The sequence below is a fragment of the Mizuhopecten yessoensis genome, unplaced genomic scaffold, assembly GCF_002113885.1.
Source record: "Mizuhopecten yessoensis strain PY_sf001 unplaced genomic scaffold, ASM211388v2 scaffold715865, whole genome shotgun sequence".
NCBI lineage: Eukaryota > Metazoa > Mollusca > Bivalvia > Pectinida > Pectinidae > Mizuhopecten > Mizuhopecten yessoensis.
This window is the reverse complement of record NW_018479830.1, coordinates 43,230-62,006: the sequence shown is the minus strand read 5'-3', so window position 1 is coordinate 62,006 and position 18,777 is coordinate 43,230. Positions and strand designations below refer to the sequence as shown.

Genomic DNA, 18,777 nt, shown 5'->3' with positions numbered 1-18,777 from the left:
AAAAGGCGTTTGAAAATACTCATAGATAAAGATTGTACATCCTTATCGCAAAACAACATTAAACCTCTAAAAGGTCAGACAGACACCAACCACACAAAAAGTCCCGATAATTGATAAACAAGAAGATTTCGTTACAATCGAAGAAAAGGGTCGAGGAAAATGGTTAATAGAGACCTAGAAAGAAAACAAATAAATGGAATTGATATTTGTTCGAACCAAATAGTATTTAACAGACCTATGACGATAGGGTATCGACCAAATAGTATTTAACAGACCTATGACGATAGGGTAAAGTCCAGGTCGGATAGTGTAGTAGTGGAGCCATAGCTGGCCGTCAGCATCCGTCTCACATCTACAACATAAACACAACTCTTCTTAGTTAGTTCTGTTAGGGCAAATACTTACAATTACTCTTCGCATATCCATTTCTGTACCCTCCCTTTTACTCATAGAAACAGATGTTAGGGGTAAGAGTTAGGTATCCATTTCTGTACCTCCTTTTTACTCATAGAAAAAGATGTTCACAGAATTTCTTAAGAAAACAATTATTTTTAACATTTCATCCCCCGCTTGCAAAAAATGTGTGTGCTCACCAAATCTGGTTCAAATGTTTTCGAATGGTTGTTATATGGAAACCAATTTAGTAATAAATTGATGAATATTCTTAAACTTCATGGTGATCATGAAATACACATAACCCTATATATGTCGATTAATAAAATGTTCCAGCATTTCGAATTCAGACCTATTTTCCCTAAAAAGTACCCCTGCCTGCTGTTGTAATTCTTCTGATGAGGATTTTGATCGCTCCATAGTCCTATCTTATCTAACAAAAGACCTCCATTTCTGCTTTAAGTAATGGTTTCCTACTTAATAAGTTCGGACTTCTTGATATGGATATCGAGGTCCTCGTACAAACACGAACTCCAGTATCCTGGAGATAGTTCAGATAGTCGGTATACATGTAGATACTAGACGCTTTCATTAGATAACAACTGATTTATTTTACTTCTTTCATAGATCTTGGTCATCTGGTTTGCTGACTTATATCAACAACTGTGATGTAGCCAATTACAATAACACAGTCATGTTATTGATATATTCATAACCGACTTCTGTGATTATCCATCCATTACTAGAATACGATGTATATACACTGGGTATTACTGTAAGGAGAAGACATCCATAGGTTTTGCATGTTGCTCACTTTCTTTTACATACAAACAAACAAATTTAACCAAAGTAAGCTTTACACTTGCCAACATGCATGTGCACACCACATATGGTCGAAATACAATAATGTCTAGGGGATTCATTGCACATTCATTAGTATCCCCGTTTTCCCAAAAGCTATGGATAAATGATGGACACCACAACAACATCTGGGGGACAAACCAACATGCTATACCAACAAATGGAACAGACGGACGATGGTTGGAACTGAATCTTGTTTTCCCATATCTATCATCAAGCAAATTAGACGGTAACAGACGGACGATGGTGCGGACTGAATCTTGTTTTCCCATACCTATCATCAAGTAAATTAGACGGTAACAGACGGACGATGGTGCGGACTGAATCTTGTTTTCCCATACCTATCATCAAGTAAATTAGACGGGAACAGACGGACGATGGTACTGGCTGATTTTTGTTTTCCACATCTATTATCAAGGAAATCAGATTGTAATAATCAGATAATGGTCGCAGGGTACTCAATCCTTTAATCTGTAGCTAGGAAAGGATTAATATATCTGAATCGAGTCTCTTCCTAAAGGCTGTGCCAAAGTTCCACGTCTGATGCCCCAAATACCTACATAATCATTGACATTTGTCTCCAACCACGTACCTACTACTGTTTGTAAATGTCGACAATGACATTGTAAATGTCGACAATGACATTGTAAATGCAACATAAATATCAGATATCAGATGCTGTCATCTTTGTCACATATTCCATGTGCTATTGACGACGATGTATAGCACTAAATTCACAATAACAACATAAATTATCACCACTACGAGGAGAAAGCGTGAATAGAACTAATCACTTATGCAAGGTAGAGACAGAGAAAAATAACTTGACAAAGCGCGTGCTGAACCTAAAATAGCTCCTTCTTCTATTGATATTAATTTGTCTACATCACACGCTAGATGTATTCTAGCAGCCCAGTAAAGCTGATAGCTTTGCTTCGAGAGATTTATATTCTTTTATGTATGGCATCATAAACCCATTATCAATATTATTTACGGATAACATTAATTAGAGTAACTGCTAACTTCATTTAAAGGAGAGACTTGATTACTGACTTACTGACTAAAAAAGCTTTCTCTTCTCAATGATATTTTGTGGTAATGCCAACGACATTTTCACCACTTACAATTCAAGAGGTTGTGTACGCGTACAGAGCCGTTTGTTTGAGTAAGGAGTTTTTTCTTTTCCGTTTTTACATTAGTATTTTACGTTTCTGGAGATCAAAAATACTTACTGATTATACTAGTTTCGATTTACAGTTAATGATCCCGTTATTACAAATACTAAAATAGTTAACAGTAAACCACTTTTATTTTAATTTGGTATAATGTAAGCAATATTTGTGTATTTTTCAAAATAGCATGTGCAGATTTATAGAAACTACATGGTAATGTATTTGTTCTAATATCCTACACATGTTTTGTCAATTTGATAACAAGAAAATTAATGATTAAATCAAACTACCAGCAGAACTCGTTCTTGCCTAGACGTTCTATCGAACCAGTGTGAAAGCCCCCAAAGGGATTTACAAAAAGGTTAGAAATATGCCATTACAAATGGAATATCCAATGCCATACTCATGTTCGATAATAATGTTAATGATCTGGAAATGTCCATGGCTGGTTAACTCTACATAATGAGGCTTAATATATAACGTTGCGACCACCACGCTTTGTTTAATTAAGTATAATTTCCATCACCGATGATTAAATTTAAGATTGGCCATATACCTATTCTCCCATTACCGCGAACATGCCGTTGAGTACATACTAAATGCGTTCTTACTGCATCAGCGCTCATCTTCCTGAATGTGAAGTGAAACTCAGAAATCTCTGAAAATAAGCTCTCTATACGGGACTTTATAGACACAAAAAAACACCGAAATGAGGCAAAGAGCTCCAACTGACTCTGATGTCCCAAATACACATATGCTATATAGCATTTTGCTTGTAGATGCTATTTTAGTATTATTCTAAAGAATTGCCTGTCTGTGAGCAAAAATTGACAGTAAACAAAATACCAAATATACAACAGTATACAAGATACCAAATATTGACAGCATCAAAACTACTAAATATTGACAGTAAACTAACTACCGAATTTTGAACAGTATACAAACTACCGAATATTAACAGTATACAAACTACCGAATATTGACAGTATATAAGCTACCAAATATTGACAGCATACAAACTACCAAATATTGACAGTATACAAACTACCGAATATTGACAGTTTACAAACTACCGAATATTAACAGTATACAAACTACCGAATATTGACAGGATACAAACTACCGAATATTGACAGTTTACAAACTACCGAATATTAACAGTATACAAACTACCGAATATTCACAGTATATAAGCTACCAAATATTGACAGAATACAAACTACCGAATATTGACAGCATAAAAACTACCGAATATTGACAGTATACAAACTACCGAATATTGACAGTTTACAAGTTACCAAATATCGACAGTAAATAAACTACCAAATATTAACAGGATACAAATAATCAAACATTGACAGTATAAAAAATACCAAATATTGGCGGTAAATAAACTACCAAATATTTATAGAACACAAACTACAAAATACACAACAGTATACAAACTGCCAAATATTGACAGTTCACAAATTACATTTATGAACAGTATACAAACTACCAAATATTGACAGTATATAAACTACCAAAAATGACTGTTTACAAACTACTAAATATTGGCAGTAAACAAACTACCGAAAATTGACAGAATACAAACTACCAAATATTGACAGTTTACATGCTAGAAAATATACAACAGTATACAAACTACCAATTATATATCATTATACAAATCGCCAAATATTGACAAAGACAAACTACCAAATATTGACAGCATACAAACTACCAAATATACAACAGTTGCAAACTATCAAATATACAATAGTATACAAACCACCAAATATTGACAGTATACAAACTACCAAATATTGACATTATACAAACTACTAAATATTGGCAGTAGATAAGCTACAAAATATTGACAGTATACAAACTACTGAATATTGACAGAATAAAAACTTCCAAAATTTGACAGTATACAAACAACAATATACCAAATATTGACAGTATAGAAACTACTAAATATACAACAGTATACAAACAATTACATATTGACAGTTTACAAACTACATATAAAATGCAAGCTACCAAAAATACCACAATATATCAATTACCAAATATTGAACGAAATATTGACGGAATAAAAACTACCAAATATACAACAGTTATAACCCACCCAGACGACGTTTGAACAATAANTGGGGGGGGGGGGGGGGGGGGGGGCGGCTATCAATCATATTGACGTCAACAGATAACAACGGTCCGATGCATGTTATGATTAAAAGTAAATTGTATAATGTAGCAAACAGATTATTTTGTATTCGCGTGCTCGAATATGTTGCTGATAAGAATAAAGTGTCGGTTTACCTGAATGAGGGCGCCGCAATCTGTTTGTAGGTCATGGCCAGCAGAGCATGAAGGGAGTCTAAGTTTTGGATGAATGACTCGAAATCACTGCCAAGTGTGCGTAGCATTTTGTCATATCCGTGACGTAAGCAGTAAGTCAAGAAATACTCCCCAAATATTTCTAGTACGGCAGGTAGCGTCAAACCTATCAATATGTAAATACAACAGAAACACATGTATAGCCAACTTCATTAATTCATATTACTCTTTTCAATATACATTCTTTCTCTGTAACACATAACTCAGTATACAGTAATCTTACTGAACCAATGTTGGCCACTGCTTCTCTTTCTTTTGTTTCATTAATACTGCGTACATGTAATTCCTTTCTACATAATTCCATATTTCAAATATCAGAAAAATAATTACCTGCTGCTGATGTAGATATTTAAAGGATTTGTCAATACAAATGCCATTTTACATCAGTGGTCAAATTGTAAAATTGGCAGTCAGTCTCCGGTTAACAAATTTTGTTTGGTTCAAAGTTTTATATTATATAGATAAGTTATGTTTAACATTCATACATAAGCTAAGGTTAACATTCCAGCAATAAACTAAGGTTTACATTCAGACATAAGCTAAGGTTTACATTCATACATAAGCTAAGGTTTACATTCATACATAAGCTAAGGTTTCCATTCATGCATAAGCTAAGGTTTATATTCATACATAAGCTAAGGTTTACATTCATGCATAAGCTACGGTTTATATTTATACATACACTAAGGTTTACATTTATACATAAGCTAAGGTTTACATTCATACATAGCTAAGGTTTACATTCATACATAAGCTAAGGTTGACATTCATGCATAAGCTACGGTTTATATTTATACATACACTAAGGTTTACATTTATACATAAGCTAAGGTTTACATTCATACATATGCTAAGATTTATATTCCAGCAACTAAGGTTTACATTCATACATAAGCTAAGGTTTTCATTCATACATAAGCTAAGGTTTACATTCATGCATAAGCTAAGGTTTATATTCATACATAAGCTAAGGTTTACATTCATACATACACTAAGGTTTACATTCATACATAAGCTAAGGTTTACATTCATACATAATCTAAGGTTTACATTCATACATAAGCTAAGGTTTCCATTCATGCATAAGCTAAGGTTTATATTCATACATAAGCTAAGGTTTACATTCATGCATAAGCTACGGTTTATATTTTACATCAGTGGTCAAATTGTAAAATTGGCAGTCAGTCTCCGGTTAACAAATTTTGTTTGGTTCAAAGTTTTATATTATATAGATAAGTTATGTTTAACATTCATACATAAGCTAAGGTTAACGTTCCAGCAATAAACTAAGGTTTACATTCAGACATAAGCTAAGGTTTACATTCATACATAATCTAAGGTTTACATTCATACATAAGCTAAGGGTTACATTCATACATAAGCTAAGGTTTACATTCAGACATAAGCTAAGGTTTACATTCATACATACACTAAGGTTTACATTCAGACATAAGCTAAGGTTTACATTCATACATAATCTAAGGTTTACATTCATACATAAGCTAAGGTTTCCATTCATGCATAAGCTAAGGTTTATATTCATACATAAGCTAAGGTTTACATTCATACATAGCTAAGGTTTACATTCATACATAAGCTAAGGTTTCCATTCATGCATAAGCTAAGGTTTATATTCATACATAAGCTAAGGTTTACATTCAGGCATAAGCTAAGGTTTACATTCATACATAATCTAAGGTTTACATTCATACATAAGCTAAGGCTTACATTCATACATAAGCTAAGGTTTACATTCAGGCATAAGCTAAGGTTTACATTCATACATAAGCTAAGGTTTCCATTCATGCATAAGCTAAGGTTTATATTCATACATAAGCTAAGGTTTACATTCAGGCATAAGCTAAGGTTTACATTCATACATAAGCTAAGGTTTTCATTCATACATAAGCTAAGGTTTACATTCAGGCATAAGCTAAGGTTTACATTCATACATAATCTAAGGTTTACATTCATACATAAGCTAAGGTTTCCATTCATGCATAAGCTAAGGTTTATATTCATACATAAGCTAAGGTTTACATTCAGGCATAAGCTAAGGTTTACATTCATACATAAACTAAGGTTTACATTCCAGCAATAAGCTAAGGTTTACATTCATGCATAAGCTAAGGTTTATATTCATACATAAGCTAAGGTTTACATTCATGCATAAGCTACGGTTTATATTCATACATAAGCTAAGGTATACATTCATACATAAGCTAAGGTTTACATTTATACATAAGCTAAGGTTTACATTCATACATAATCTAAGGTTTACATTCATACATAAGCTAAGGTTTATATTCATACATACACTAAGGTTTACATTCCAGCAATAAGCTAAGGTTTACATTCATGCATAAGCTACGGTTTATATTCATACATAAGCTACGGTTTATATTTATACATACACTAAGGTTTACATTTATACATAAGCTAAGGTTTACATTCATACATAAGCTAAGGTTTACATTCATACATAAGCTAAGGTTTACATTCATACATACACTAAGGTTTACATTCCAGCAATAAGCTAAGGTTTACATTCATGCATAAGCTACGGTTTATATTTATACATACACTAAGGTTTACATTCCAGCAATAAGCTAAGGTTTACATTCATACATAAGCTAAGGTTTACATTCATACATAAGCTAAGGTATACATTCATACATAAGCTAAGGTTTACATTCATACATAAGCTAAGGTTTACATTCATGCATAAGCTACGGTTTATATTTATACATACACTAAGGTTAACATTCATAAATAACCTAAGAGTTACATTCATAAACAAGAGGCCCATTGGGCCTGTAACCCTCACCTGGATATCTAAGCAATCATGGCAGAATATTCTCCAAATGAGATCCAAGGGAATATGCCAGACCCCAAGGCCAATCCTTGTAGCATATATATCTGTATTCGATTTTTCATGCCCAGTAATTTTATGTATGGTTATGGGGTGGGGATCTCAACTGGTTCCAAGCTCTGACTCAGAAACTAGGTCCCTACGGTTGTGGCCAGACCCCAGGATCAATTCTTTTTGCCCAGCATTTGTATATATAGTTTTTGGGTGGGGATCTCATCCGTTTCAAAGTTTTAAGGGGTTAAGTCTGCAAGGGTGGGGCAAACCCTGGGGTCAATTCCAATATCATGACTGCATTTGTCTCTTTATGCCTAAAATTGTATATATAGTTTTGGGGTGGGGATCTTAACCGTTTCAAAGTTATGACCCAGGGGTTAAGTCTCCAAGGGTGGGGCAGTCCCCATGGCCATCCCAGAAGCATATGTGCATTCATCTCTTTGTAATTGCAAATTGTCTATATGGTTATAGGGTGGGGATCTCAACTGTTTCCAAACTGGGACTAAGAAACTAGGTCCCTAGGGGCTCGGTCAGACCCCAGGGTCTATTCTAATATCGTGACTGCATTCGTCTCTTTATGCCCAATATTTGTATATAGAGTTTTGGGGTGGGGATCTCAGCCGTTTTAAAGTTATCGCCCAAGGACTATGTTTCCAAGGGTGGGGCCAGACCCTAGGTCCATCCTGGAAGCAAATGTGCATTCTTCTCTTTATACTCAGCAATTGTATATGTGGTTATATGGTGGGTATCTCAACCATTTCAAGGCAATAGACCTTTTTTTGGCCCCACCTTTAGCCCAGGGGTCAACCCCACTATTCGTACAATTTTGAATCCCTGCCTCCCATGAATGCTTCCGACCAAATATAATCGATATCCATGGCATAGTTCTACAGAAGAAGTCGTTTATAGCAATCTAGCCAAATTGCACCCTTTTGGCCCCGCTTTCAGCCCCCTGGGGGGTCAGCCCCACCATTTGTACAATTCTGAATCCCGACCACCTAGAGATGCTTCCAGTCTAATATGGTTGATATCCATCACTTAGTTCCAGAGAAGAAGTCGCTTAAAGCAATATAGCCAAATAACCCTTTTTGGCCCCGCCCCTCAGCCCCCTGGGAGGTCCAGTGGTCCAAGGTAAAAGACCCTTAACTAAGAGAAGTGGTCCAAGGTAAAAAAAAAACTTTATTAAGAGTCAAGTGGTCCAAGGTAAAAAAGACACTTTACTTTGAGTCTAGTGGTCCAAGGTAAAAAAATTACTCATTAAGAGTCCAGTGGTCCAAGTTAAACAAAAACTTATTATTGGTCCAGGGGTCCAAGGTAAATGACCCTTAACTAAGAGAAGTGGCACAAGGTAAAAAGCACTTTATTAAGAGTCAAGTTGTCCAAGGTAAATAAATACTTTACAAAGTGTTTAGTGGTCCAAGGTAAAACATACTTATTATCAGTCCAGTGGTCCAAGGTAAGAAGTACTTTACTGAGAGTCAAGTGGTCCAAGGTAAATGAATACTTACTAAGAGTTCAGTGGAACAGGGTAAAAAGAAATGCTTAGTAAGAGTCATGTGGTCCAAGGTAAAAACAATACTAAGAGTCAAGTGGTCAAAGGTAAACAAATACTTATTATTAGTCCAATGGTCCAAGGTAATAAAGCACTTTACTAAGAGAAGTGGTCTAAGGTAAAAAAAAATACTTTATTAAGAGTCAAGTGGTCCAAGGTAAAAAATATACTTTACTATGAGTCCTGTGGTCCAAGGTAATACAATATTTATTAAGAGTCCAGTGGTCCAAGTTAAACAAATACTTATTATTAGTCCAGGGGTCCAAGGTAAAAGACCCTTAACTTAGAGAAGTGGTCCACGGTAAAAGACACTTTATTAAGAGTCAAGTGGTCCAAGGTAAATAAATACTTTACCAAGAGTTTAGTGCTTCAAGGTAAAAAAAATGCTTATTATTAGTCCAGCGGTCCAAGGTAAAAAGCACTTTACTAAGAGTCAAGTGGTCCAAGGTAAATTAATACTTATTAAGAGTTCAATGGTCTAAGGTAAACAAATACTAAACTAAGAGTTCAGTGGTCCAGGGTAAAAAAAAATATGCTTTATTAGAAGTCATGTGGTCCAAGGTAAAAACAATACTAAGAGTCCAGTGGTCCAATGTAAGCAAATACTTATTATTAGTCCAATGGTCCAAGGTAAAAAAACACTTTACTAAGAGTCCAGTGTTCCGAGGTAAAACAATACTTTATTAAGAGTCAAGCGGTCTAAGGTAAAAAAAATACTTTTTAAAAGTCAAGCGGTCTAAGGTAAAAAAAAAGATACTTTTTAAAAGTCAAGTGGTCCAAGGTAAAAAAAAATACTTTACTATGAGTCCAGTGGTCCAAGGTAAAAAAAATACTCATTAAGCGTTCAGTGGTCCAAGTTAAACAAATACTGATTATTGGTCCAGGGGTCCAAAGGTAAAAAGCACTTTACTTAGTGTCAAGTGGTCTTAGGTAAACAAAACACTTATTATTAGTCCAGTGGTCAAAGGTTTAAAACACTATATAAAGAATTAAATGGTCCAAGCTAAAAAGCACTTTACTTAGTGTCAAGTGGTCCAAGTTAAACAAATACTTATTATTAGTCCAGTGGTCCAAGGTAAAAGACCCTTAACTAAGAGAAGTGGTCCAAGGTATATCCTGTACTGACCATAACCCAGATTAAATCTTCCTTCTGTTTCCCTATATCCTGTACTGACCCTTACCCAGATTAAATCTTCCTTCTGTATCCCAATATCCTGTACTGACCCTAACCCAGATTAAATCTTCCTTCTGTTTCCCCATATCCTGTACTGACCCTAACCCAGATGAAATCTTCCTTCTGTATCCCGATATACTTATTATCAGTCCAGTGGTCCAAGGTAAAAGACCCTTAACTAACAGAAGTGGTCCAAGGTATATCCTTTACTGACCATAAACCAGATTAAATCTTCCTTCTTTTTCCCTATATCCTGTACTGACCCTAACCCAGATTAAATCTTCCTTCTGTATCCCGATATCCTGTTCTGACCCTAACCCAGATTAAATCTTCCTTCTGTATCCCAATATCCTGTATTGACCCTAACCCAGATTAAATCTTCCTTCTGTTTCCCCATATCCTGTACTGACCCTAACCCAGATGAAATCTTCCTTTTGTATCCTCATATCCTGTACTGACCCTAACCCAGATGAAATCTGCCTTCTGTTTCCTTATATCCTGTACCGACCCTAACCCAGATTAAATTTTCCTTCTGTATCCCAATACCCTGTACTGGCCCTAACCCAGATTAAATCTGCCTTCTGTTTCCTTATATCCTGTACTAACCCTAACCCAGATTAAATCTTCCTTCTGTATCCCAATATCCTGTACTGGCCCTAACCCAGATGAAATCTGCCTTCTGTTTCCTTATATCCTGTACTAACCCTAACCCAGATTAAATCTTCCTTCTGTATCTCAATATCCTGTACTGGCCCTAACCCAGATTAAATCTGCCTTCTGTTTCCTTATATCCTGTACTGACCTTGACCCTAACCCAGATTAAATCTTCCTTCTGTTTCCCTATACCCTGTAATAACCCTAACACAGATTAAATCTTCCTTCTGTTTCCTTATATCCTGTACTGACCTTGACCCTAACCCATATTCAATTTGCCTTCTGTTTCCCTATATCCTGTACTGACCCTAACCCAGATTAAATCTTCCTTCTGAATCCCAATATCCTGGTCTAACCCTAACCCTAACACAGATTAAATTTTCCTTCTGTTTCCCTATATCATGCACTGACCCTAAACCAGTTTAAATCTTCCTTCTGTATCCCCGTATCCTGTACTGACCCTAACACAGATTAAATCTTCCTTCTGTATCCCCATATCCTGTACTAACCCTAACCCTAACACATATTCAATCTTTCTTCTGTTTCTCTATATCATGTACTGACCCTAACCCAGAATAAATCTTCCTTCTGTATCCCCATATCCTGTACTGACCCTAACCCAGATTAAATCTTCCTTCTGATTGCCTATATCCTGTACTGACCTTGACCCTAACCCAGATTTAATCTTCCTTCTGTATCCCCATATCATGTACTGACCTTGAACCTAACCCAGATTAAATCTTTCTTCTGTTTCCCTATATCATGTACTGACCCTAACCCAGATTAAATCTTCCTTCAGTATCCCCATATCCTGTACCGACCTTGACCTTAACCATTATTAAATCTTCCTTCTGTATCCCCATATCCTGTACTGACCTTGACCCTAACCCAGATTAAATCTTCCTTCTGTATCCCCATATCCTGTACTTACCCTAACCCTAACCCAGATTAAATCTTCCTTCTGTTTCCTTATATCCTGTACTAACCCTAACCCTAACCAAGATTAAATCTTTCTACTGTATCCCCATATCCTGTACCGACCTTGACCTTAACCATTATTAACTTTGCCTTCTGTATCCCCATATCCTGTACTAACCCTAACCCTAACCCACATTAAATCTTCCTTCTGTTTCCTTATATCCTGTACTAGCCCTAACCCTAACCAAGATTAAATCTTCCTACTGTATCCCTATATCCTGTACCGACCTTGACCTTAACCATCATTACATTTGCCTTCTGTATCCCCATATCCTGTACCGACCTTGACCTTAACCATTATTAGATTTGCCTTCTGTATCCCCATATCCTGTACTAACCCTAACCCTAACCCAGATTAAATCTTCCTTCTGTTTCCTTATGTCCTGTACTAAACCTAACCCAGATTAAATCTTCCTTCTGTATCCCCATATCCTGTCCTAACCCTAACCCTAACCCAGATTAAATCTTCCTTCTGTTTCCTTATATCCTGTACTAAACCTAACCCAGATTAAATCTGCCTTCTATTTCCCCATATCATGTACTGACCTTGACCCTAACCCAGATTTAATCTTCCTTCTGTATCCCCATATCCTGTATTGACCCTAACCCAGATTAAATCTTCCTTCTGTTTCCCCCTATCCTGTACTGACCCTAACCCAGATTAAATCTTCCTTCTGTATCCCCATATCCTGTATTGACCCTAACCCAGATTAAATCTGCCTTCTGTTTCCCTATATCCTGTTCTGACCCTAACCCAGATTAAATCTTCCTTCTGTTTCCCCCTATCCTCTACTGACCCTAACCCAGATTAAATCTTCCTTCGGTATCCACATATCCTGTTCTGCAACCACTATATTTTAATATCTTAAAATTTTATGATATAGTATTATTCCACATAGTTCGATGATGGGATTACAAATTACCCGACTGGTGCCCTTAACATCTGCTATTGTCGTATATAATAGGACCATATAACGTATAGCTACTGTTAATGTCCATTACGGATATACATTGTACTTATACGTACCAGAAACCTCACACACTGCTCCTATGAGGACAAACGTCTTCTCGTCAAGATACTTGTGAAAAACCATAAAATCGACCCTTTCGTCGAATCCACTTTTCTCTCTGAAACAAATGATATGTTTAATGTACCAAAGGCAAACGTATCTTTCTTCAGAAAATAAAAAAAAAATCATCTGTTAAATGTTTTATTTAATAATAACTTTAATAATATGTTTGCGTAATCGAATATTATTTCTAAAAACTGCCGCATAGACAATATGTATTTATATGACTTGTCCGATTATTATTGTATCATCAGAATAACGCCCATATCCTTTCAAATACAAACATCATCTGTATTTCAGTTAAAAGCATTTGCTATAAAAGATACTATCACAACCGAATTACGGTTACTGATTGTGATATAGTTACTGTTACAGCCGAATTACCGTTACTATTTGTGATAGGGTTACTGTTACAACCGTATTACCGTTACTGTTAGTGATATGGTTACTGTTACAGCCGAATTACCATTACTGTTTGTGATATGGTTACTGTTACAGCCTAATTACCGTTACTGTTAGTACTACGGTTACTGTTACAGCCGAATTACTGTTATTGTTTGTGATATGGTTACTGTTACAGCCTAATTACCATTACTGTTTGTGATATGGTTACTGTTACAGCCGAATTACGATTACTGTTTGTGATATGGTTACTGTTACAGCTGAATTACGGTATGGTTACTGTTACAGACGAATTACCGTTACTGTTTGTGATATGGTTACTGTTACAGCCGAATTACCGTTACTGTTTGTGATATGGTTACTGTTACAGCCGCATTACGGTTACTGTTTGTGATATGGTTACTGTTACAGCCTAATTACCGTTACTGTTTGCGATATGGTTACTATTACAGCCGAATTACTGTTACTGTTTGTGATATGGTTACTGTTACAGCCTAATTACCATTACTGTTTGTGATATGGTTACTGTTACAGCCGCATTACGGTTACTGTTTGTGATATGGTTACTGTTACAGCCGAATTACGGTATCGTTACTGTTACAGACAAATTACCGTTACTGTTTGTGATATGGTTACTGTTACAGCCGAATTACCGTTACTGTTTGTGATATGGTTACTGTTACAGCCTAATTACCGTTACTGTTTGTGATATGGTTACTATCACATCCGTATTACCGGTACTGTTTGTGATATGGTTACTGTTACAGCCGTATTACGGTAACTGTTTGTGATATGGTTACTGTTACAGCCTAATTACCGTTTCTGTTTGTGATATGGTTACTATTACATCCGTATTACCTGTACTGTTTGTGATATGGTTACTGTTACAGCCGTATTACCGTTTCTCTTTGTGATATGGTTACTATCACATCCGTATTACCGGTACTGTTTGTGATATGGTTACTGTTACAGCCGTATTACCGTTTCTCTTTGTGATATGGTTACTATTACATCCGTATTACCTTTATTGTTTGGGATATGGTTACTGTTACAGCCGAATTACCGTGACTGTTTGTGATATGGTTACTGCTACAGTCGAATTACCGTTACTGTCTGTGATATGGTTACTGTTACAGCCCAATTACCGTTACTGTTTGTGATATGGTTGCTGTTACAGCAGAATTACCGTTACTGTTTGTGATATGGTTACTGCTACAGTCGAATTACCGTTACTGTCTGTGATATGGTTACTGTTACAGCCCAATTACCGTTACTGTTTGTGATATGGTTACTGTTACAGCAGAATTACCGTTACTGTTTGTGATATGGTTACTGTTACATCCGTATTACTGTTACTGTTTGTGATATGGTTACTGTTACAGCCAAATTACCGTTACTGTTTGTGATATGGTTGCTGTTACATCCGTATTACCGTTTCTGTTTGTGATATGGTTACTATTACATCCGTATTACTTTTATTGTTTGTGATATGGTTACTGTTACAGCCGAATTACCGTTACTGTTTGTGATATGGTTACTGTTACATCCGTATTACCGTTTCTGTTTGTGATATGGTTACTATTACAGCCGAATTATCGTAACTGTTTGTGATATGGTTACTGTTACAGCCTAATTACCGTTACTGTTTGTGATATGGTTACTGTACTGTTACAGCCGAATTACCGTGTCTCTTTGTGATATGGTTACTGTTACATCCGAATTACCGTTACTGATTGTGATATGGTTACTGTTACATCCGAATTACCGTTACTGATTGTGATATGGTTACTGTTACATCCGAATTACCGTTACTGATTGTGATATGGTTACTGTTACATCCGAATTACCGTTACTGATTGTGATATGGTTACTGTTACATCCGAATTACCGTTTCTGTTTGTGATATGGTTACTGTTACAGCCTAATTACCGTTCCTGTTTGTGATATGGTTACTGTACTGTTACAGCCGAATTACCGTTTCTCTTTGTGATATGGTTACTGTTACAGCCGAATTACCGTTACTGTCTGTGACATGGTTACTGTTATAGCCTAATTACGGTTACTGTTTGTGATATGGTTACTGTTACAGCCTAATTACCGTTACTGTTTGTGATATGGTTACTGTTTCAGCCGTATTACCGTTACTGTTTGTGACATGGTTACTGTTACAGCCTAATTACCGTTACAGTTTGTGATATGGTTACTGTAACAGCCAAATTACCGTTACTGTTTGTGATATGGTTACTGTTACAGCCAAATTACCGTTACTGTTTGTGATATGGTTACAGTTACGGCCAAATTACCGTTACTTTTTGTGATATGGTTACTGTTACAACCGTATTATCGTTTCTGTTTGTGATATGGTTACTGTTACAGCGGAATTACCGTTACTGTTTGTGATATGGTTGCTCTTACAGTCGAATTACCGTGACTGTTTGTGATATGGTTACTGTTACAGCCTAATTACCGTTACTGTTTGTGATATGGTTACTGTACTGTTACAGCCCAATTACCGTTACTCTTTGTGATATGGTTACTGTTACAGCCGAATTACCGTTACTGTTTGTGAAATGGTTACTGTTACAGCCAAATTACCGTTACTGTTTTTGATATGGTTACTGTGCTGTTACAGCCGAATTACCGTTACTGTTTGTGATATGGTTACTGTTACAGCCGAATTACCGTGACTGATTGTGACATGGTTACTGTTACAGCCGTACTACTGTTACTGTTTGTGATATGGTTACTGTTAAAGCCGAATTACTGTTTCTGTTTGTGATATAGTTAATAACAAAGTCATAATTTCTTTGAAAAATAATTAAGAACTTATCTTGATAACAACATTACTATAAAATTGTGTTGGTAAACATAAGCGTTCTACATTAGAGGTACTTTTCTTGTTTAAAGAAATGAGAGATAAACCTCCTTGTATTATGTTCTTTTCAAAATTTACATTCTATTCCAAAGCACCCTATAAAACCACCATTTAAATGGTGTTTAGCTACCAACCTGTCACGAAATATTACCACCGATCAGGTTAAAGTCATACGATCCTAATTACCATCAATGGTGGTGTTAAATATCTATATTACATAACATTACTCTTTAGAACAGGATGCGATGAGGCATTAACTGTCTCTATAGATTTATCGATTGGTGTTGTCCTAGGCACCTTTCTGGATCTACCAAGTGGTTTTAAAGAGCAGGAACATAATTTCCTTTCGGTGACATGTGGTATTGTTTCCGGTTTATACGATGTATATACTGTCCTTTTGTTTTCGTGACATCCCTATAAAACCACGGTTCTTGTCAAGCGGAGGCCCGTGTTTTTCCTTGCATGTGGTATTGTGCTTTGTGGGTTTTTTCTGTCAAACTATTATCTAAAAAAAATGTAGAACAATACCCGTAGTGCATTATCGTTTTACCAACATGATTCGGAACAAATGGCATATTATTTGGCTGATAGAATCTCATAGTTTTCTGTATGAACCCAGCATGTTTCGTGAATCTAAAACATGGTCAGTCTGGCTGTTTACTGTGTGCTCAGAGCTACCCAACAGGGTGATTCCTGCTTGTCAATACATCGTCTGGAACTGACAAAGAGGATGGTTATTCGAGTTTGTTGACGCATACAGGGAACGGTTAAATAGGCTCATTGCACAGGGGTTGGTTGTTGAGGCAATTTAAGGAAATGTGTAGAGACGTCAATGGGTTCCACAAGGAGAGGGACACGGGCGAGTGTAAATTAGAGTGTGAAACGTACGGGCATATATCAGAGTGTGCAACGGACGTGTGTACATGACTATGATGGGTGTATATCAGAGTGTGACAATGACGGGTATATATCAGATTGTGACAATGACGGGTGAATATAAGAGTGTGACAATGATGGGTGTATATCAGAGTGTGACTATGACTGGTGTATATCAGAGTGTGACAATGACGGGTGTATATCAAAGTGTGACTATGACGGGGGTATATCAGAGTGTGACTATGACGGGTGTATATTAGAGTGTGACTATGACTGGTGTATATCAGAGTGTGACAATGACGTGTGTATATAAGAGTGTGACTATGACGGGTTTATATCAGAGTGTGACTATGACTGGTGTATATCAGAGTGTGACTATGACGGTGAATTTAAGAGTGTGACAATGACGGGTATATATCAGATGTTAGACTATGACGGGTGTATATCGGAGTGTGACTATAACGGGTGTATATCAGAGTGTGACTATGACGGGGGAATTTAAGAGTGTGACAATGACGGGTGTATATCAGAGTTTGACAATGACGGGTGTATATCATAGTGTGACAATGACTGGTATATATCAGAGTGTGACAATGACTGGTGTATATAAGAGTGTGACTATGACGGGCGTATATCAGAGTGTGACTATGACGGGTGTATATTAGAGTGTGACTATGACTGGTGTATATCAGAGTGTGACTATGACGGGTGAATATAAGAGTGTGACAATGACGGGTGTATATAAGAGGGTGACTATGACGGGTGTATATCAGAGTGTGAAAATGATTGGTGTATATCAGAGTTTGACAATGACGGATGTATATCAGAGTGTGACGGTGACGGGTGTATATCAGAGTGTGACTATGACGGGGGAATTTAAGAGTGTGACAATGACGGGTGTATAACAGATGTGAGACTATGACGGGTGTATATCGGAGTGTGACTATAACGGGTGTATATCAGAGTGTGACTATGACTGGTGTATATCAGAGTGTGACAATGACGGGTATATATCAGATGTTAGACTATGACGGGTGTATATCGGAGTGTGACTATAACGGGTGTATATCAGAGTGTGGCTATGACGGGTGTATATCAGAGTGTGACTATGACGGGGGTATATTAGAGTGTGACAATGACGGGTGTATATCAGAGTGTGAAAATGACGGGTGAATATAAGAGTGTGACTATGACGGGGGTATGTCAGAGTGTGACTATGACGGGGGTATATTAGAGTGTGACAATGACGGGTGTATATCAGAGTGTGACAATGACGGATGTATATCAGAGTGTGACGGTGACGGGTGTATATAAGAGTGTGACTATGACGGGTGTATATCAGAGTGTGACTATGACGGGTGAATTTAAGAGTGTGACAATGACGGGTGTATATCAGATGTGAGACTATGACGGGTGTATATCGGAGTGTGACTATAACGGGTGTATATCAGAGTGTGACTATGACGGGTGTATATCAGAGTGTGACTATGACGGGTGTATATCAGAGTGTGACTATGACGGG

At 36.5% G+C, this 18,777-nt stretch overlaps 1 long non-coding RNA gene across 1 annotated transcript in view; it reads right to left on the bottom strand.

Moving 5' to 3' along the window:
- Positions 1-4,834: 4,834 nt before the first annotated feature.
- LOC110441322 overlaps positions 4,835-18,777 on the bottom strand; it is a 38,399-nt gene continuing 24,456 nt past the window's right edge. The window contains exons 2-3 of the long non-coding RNA XR_002461859.1: positions 13,060-13,160; positions 4,835-4,914 (exon numbers count right to left, since the gene is read on the bottom strand). This is a non-coding gene — a long non-coding RNA (uncharacterized LOC110441322). The remainder of the gene's footprint in view (positions 4,915-13,059; positions 13,161-18,777) is intronic.